Source organism: Gobio gobio, assembly GCF_949357685.1.
Source record: "Gobio gobio genome assembly, chromosome: 11".
Lineage (NCBI taxonomy): Eukaryota > Metazoa > Chordata > Actinopteri > Cypriniformes > Gobionidae > Gobio > Gobio gobio.
The window spans coordinates 40,381,875-40,387,757 of NC_137104.1; positions in this window are offsets into that span (position 1 = coordinate 40,381,875).

The window sequence follows — 5,883 nt, forward strand, 5'->3', positions numbered from 1 at the left end:
AGCCAGGACTTTTTTTTATTTAACCTCTTAATCTGCCCCCTATTTTTGAGAATTTTCTGAAAACGACATACCCAAATAAAAATGTCTGCAGCTCTTAAACCCTATGGTCTATATTCATAAATCTGGTCTTATTTTAAAATAGATATATTTTTAATTTGGTTACCCAAGAGTTATAATAACTCATAGGAACAGAGTAATATACGTAATTATAGACGTATATGTAAATATACAGGTAAGTGACTCAAGTTTTTTTTTACAATTGAAATTCACTTAGGGAAAAATTTATGAGACTTTAATGTTAAGGGCCTGAAAATAACCTAAATATAAAACTGAATGTCTGATCATGTTTTGATTCAAATTTGAGGATGATACTCTCAAAAATGTAGCTTCTGTAAGTTTTTATGTAAAGAAAAGTCTAGGCGTCCTTTCAAAAAGGCCCTTTATTTCAGAACATTTGTAATTGTAAAGAGTAGTTTTTCATTCAAATAAATCTGCAATAAACTGCTAATTATAATGGATATACAGTTACTGAAAAACTAAAGCAAATATTTACAGAATTTACAAAATGTAAAAAACGTTTCGGTTACTAACGTAACCTCGGTTCCCTAAGATGAGGGAACGAGTATTGCGTTTTGCTAAAAACGCTATGGGGGAATTCCTTTCCTCGAGATATTGAAGCAAATTTTTATCCAAAAATACCATGTACACGCAGTGCAGCTGCACAACTCTCAGCAGGATGCAGCTGCGTGCTGATTGGCTGTGCCGCTGCAACTGCAGCAACCTATGGCGAGACCGTGGGGCGGGACGGACCAATCAGGTCCTTCTAAACTCCCGCCACAAGGGGAAACAGAATTTGCCTAGCCAAGGGTAAATAAGACCCCGTCTCGCAAGGTTAGTCAGGTTAATCGACTGAAGCGACTCCTGAGCAAGTAAGCAAGCACGGCAAGCAAAACGCAATACTCGTTCCCTCATCTTAGGGAACCAAGGTTACGTTAGTAACCGAAACGTTCCCTTACGAGAGTACTCTCGTATTGCGTTTTGCTAAAAACGCTATCGGGGACCAATGCAAAACGCTGTGCTTGCTTAACGGCTCTAAAGCCGATGACACCAAACCCAGGCCAACCTAGGTGGGCCCGTAATATGATATCAAGAAGTCCCAAAAGGAGCCAGACCTGAGTCGGGCCCTTAATGAGAATGAACACGATATAGGTGTAATAATATAATGTATAGACCAGACATAGTCGGGCCAGGAATAATGAATGGCCAGATAATTCGAGCCGTATAAGGAATGTGCTATGACTTATACAATATTTAACCCAGACCGGACTTTTCGAGCCTTAAGGGGTTAAATCTGTACACAGCAAGAAGCCCAGCCTATAAGGCCAGGACATCACAATTATAAAATCTGATAAAAGTGGACGGGGAGGCCCAGCCTGCCGCCGCACAGATATCATTCAGAGAAATGCCAGTAGACCAAGCCCACGAAGAGGCCATGCCTCTAGTAGAATGGGCTTTGATGCCTAAAGGGCAGCTGAGATCTTTAGACTCATAAGCCAGCGAGATAGCATCCACTATCCATCGTGACAAGGTCTGCTTTGTAACCGCGCACCCTTGGGTGCGGCTGCCAAAGCATACAAAGAGCTGTTCAGTTGCCTAAGCAGCGGAACGCTCTATGTATATCATACAACGTCAACTGGCGGCCCGCGGGCCAAATCCGGCCCGCCAGAGATTTCCATCCGGCCCCCAGAATAATACTGAATTCAGGAATAGCCTTGTAAGATGAAAAAGTTTAGGGCTGGTCCGAATACCATTTTTTGAGCTTCGAAGCATCGGAGAGAGGGGCTGAACATATTTTTATCTCTAATAAAGGCAGGAATCTGTGTATGTATGTCCGTTTGCATTCTTATTATTTCGAGAACCGTTCATCCAATCGACTTCACAAGGGAGTGCAGTGTCGCATTTGGTGCAATATAGATGGACACACGAGACGCGACACATTCAGAATTAATAAACTTTTAGTAAACTACAGTCAGAACAGCGCGAGTCGGAAGCGGCGCACCTAACGCGGGCAGAGCTTATGCTCCGAGAACGGACACTGCACTAGTGATATAAAACGCACACACACAGGTCTGTTAAATTAAGCAATACTTTTAAGGTAGTCTAATATTTTTCTGACTAACAAAATGGCACAGTAAGGGTAGATTTAAATAAAGAAAAACGAAATTTAAATAAAGAAAAAACGAAATTTAAATAAAGAAAAAACAAAATTTAATAAAGAAAAAACGAAATTTAAATAAAGAAAAGCAAAATTATGTTTAGATGTTTAGATTAATTTAGATTGATAATAACGAGTAAAAATGCTAATACATTTTGTTTCTATTATTCTATTTTCCACAATGTCAAAGCAACAAAACACAAGCTCAGACATGCACTTCGGTCCATACAAACTCCACTGTTCTGCGCTCTAGCCAGAGAACACTCCCGTTGCTGGAACACGCGCCGGTTCTATTTATAGCATGCACGCGTTTCCCGCCTGGCTCAGTGTGAAAACTCCAACCTGTTAAATATGGGAGCCGAAAAAAAAACGGACACGCCACGCAGCTGAGACGCTCACGCAGCCAGTGTGTCGCTGGCCTTATTCAAGCGGGAATGAGAACCACTTTGCGGGGGATCCCAGGTGTGCAAAAAAACCCCGAATATTCGAATGTCAAATTTTCAAATCGAATACCAATCCACCGAACGAATATTCGAATTTTCGGGTCCATTCCATATTTATTCATTTTTAAATCTAACAGGGAAAAAAAAGCCTTCTGACAAGTAGCTTGTGCTCTCATAAATGCGTTGCTCTCATTAAACATGTTTTATTGTTTCACATGCTCATTTTTTCACAAATGTCAACATTTTCCTTGCCTGGGATTTGCGCACAATTGCGGTGTCTCAATAACAACCATCAACATAACAGAGAAGAACACGGTAATTGCAAGCCTTGCACATCAGCAAAAAGTTCTAATGACAAATAAAAGCGACAGGCCTCAGTTTTATCTGGCCCTTACAGTGTCTGCAGAGAAAAATTCTGGCCCTTGGACAAATATAGTTGATGACCCCTGATGTATATCCTCAGCGCTCTGACAGGACAGAGCAAATTAGCATCTTCTTCATCTAACAACGATGAAAGTGCTGAAGAGAGAATGACCTGTGCTCTGAACGGAGTTGAAAGCACTTAGGTACATATCCATGTCTTGGTTTGAGGACGACTTGGAGTCGTTTGGCCCAAATTCCAGACACGAGACGCTCACAGAGAGCGCGTGCAGATCACCCACTCGCTTAACTGACGCGATCGCTAACAGAAAAGCGGTCTTTAGTGACAGGAGCTTTAAGCTCACCGAATGCAAAGGCTCAATACAGAGCTCTTCATGGCATCCAGGACCGTGGACAGGTCCCATATAGGGACTGAGGGTGGGGGGGGGGGATGGGGGTGAGGTGGGTGAAGCCTTCGAAACTTTCTGTGTGGGAGACAATGAACTCTTTGCCACGTTGATTCTGAGTCCCAAGCATTCTAAATGGTTGAGAAGCCAAGATCTGTGGTTTAATAACTGTATCTCTGACTGAGCTATTATGAGCCAGTCGTCGAGATAATTGAGAATTCTCATTCCCCGAAGCCTCAGCGGGGTTAGCGCCGCTTCCATGCACTTCGTAAACGTGCGGGGAGCCAGAGATAGACCAAAAGGTAGCACCTTGTATTGGTATACTTTCCCCTCGAAGGCGAATCTCAAGAATGGCCTGTGATGAGGGGCTAAATGTATGTGGAAAAAGGCATCCTTTAGATCCACAGTGAAAACCAATCTCCCGGGCGAATGTGCGCGAGGATTTGTTTCATACTCAACATTCTGAACGGGCGCTTCATAAGGGCTTCGTTCAGATGTCTGAAATCTAGAATGGCCTGAGACCAACACCCTTCTTTTGGCACAAGGAAGTAGCGACTGTAAAAGCCTGACTCGCTCTGAGAGGGGTGCACGGTTTCCACCGCTCCCTTTATTTAACAGTTTGATATTTCGGTTCGAAGCACGTGACTCATGTCGCTTCTCATCGCTGTCTCTACCACAGTGCGAAAGCACGGTGGTCTGTGAGCGAACTGTAGCGAGTAACCTTGTTATCGAAGCCAAGGGTAGAATTAATTTGTGGGGCGGGTCACTGAGTAACAGGGACCTGTTAGCCCGGTTGCACTGTGCTAGTAGCACTGTGAGAGGCGGCGTGCACTGAATGGTGACGCATGCCTTATTGGGTCGCCGTGGAAGTGGCGCTTACCAAGGGGATTGTGTTTGTGTACAGAAGAGCACGTTGCTCACGGGCTCATAAACTGTGGAAATAGTGTTCCCAGCCGCCTGAGTGCAGGGGGCCGGAGAACGCAGAATAGCGGCGAACGCTTTAATAGTGTCGCCGGGGAAATGGTGCATGTGTACAGGCGAGCTTGTTTGTTTGCGGGCTCGTCGATTGTGCGGATTAGTCCACGTGCACGTTAGCGGCAGGGCTAATGGATAGCGCGTGCTCTGCAGGCGCGGGTCTGCCTAGCCACTAGAAAAGCTCTGATTTATTCTAAATAATGTGTGGTGGCGCGCACTGTATAATGGGCGCCACTACATTATAGTACTCGCGGCGTACGCCAGCGAGCGAATTCACAGAGGTAAACGCATAACAGCTTCAAAGTGCAACCGAGCATGTTTGGCCACAGGCTAGTTATTGCAATGTTACATCTCCAGTCACCTGAACTAAGGGAACTGGGAGAATATCAGGTTTATTGAGTGATTTTGTGGCACTGAATTAACAGTGCTTATGCAGGAGTGCACACTATGTAGTGGACACATTACCTACAGTGTTGAACCACTCCAGCCGCCTGAATAAGGGGACTGGGAGAAGTGATATTTAGGGAAAAAAGGCGCAGCTAGGCAGCCATTTTATGACACCGTTATGCTCTAGACGGAGAGCGCGTGTTATGACGCGCTCTGGACAGCGAACGCGCGCTGTGCAGAGAGCGCTGCCATATAAGGCTGTTTACCTTTGGCTGCAAGCGCGCGCTGCAGCGAGAACGGCTGTGACGTAAGCGCATTCTCAATATATCCAGCAGCCTGAGTTCGCTTGTCTCCTCTAGCATTCTCTGTCTGCGGCATATCAGGGCGGCGGAGCGAGAGAGAAGGAAGAGTGAGGAGAGCTTAGGTTGAGTTCACTCGTGTGCAGAAGTGCACATCTTCTGTCCGCGGCGCTATCCGCGTGGCGGCAGTATAACATTCTCTGTCAGCGGCCATTTCAGGGCGGCGGAAGTAAGAGAAGGCGAGTGAAGAGCCCGTATGCCCGCACACATCACGTACACACATATACATAGTATAAAGGATATTTTGACGCCGGATGGCACAGCTGGAACAGCAGGCAGCTGAAGGCGGAGACCAGGTTGGAATCCGTCGTCCTCAGGGCTGCAGGGAATTCCGCTGGGTGCGTGTCGACGGCGGGCTTCGATCCGGAGCTCAGCGATAGCAGCCGCTGAAGAAGAATTAATCTGACTAACCTTGCGAGACGGGGTCTTATATACCCTTGGCTATGCAAATTCTGTTGCCCCTTGTGGCGGGAGTTTAGAAGGACCTGATTGGTCCGTCCCGCCCCACGGTCTCGCCATAGGTTGCTGCAGTTGCAGCAGCACAGCCAATCAGCACGCAGCTGCTTCCTGCTGAGAGTTGTGCAGCTGCACTGCGTGTACATGGTATTTTTGGATAAAAATTTGCTTCAATATCTCGAGGAAAGGAATTCCCCCATAGCGTTTTTAGCAAAACGCAATACGAGAGTACTCTCGTAAGGGAACTCATTTTGTTGATAAGAAGTGTCATAGAGTCTGCA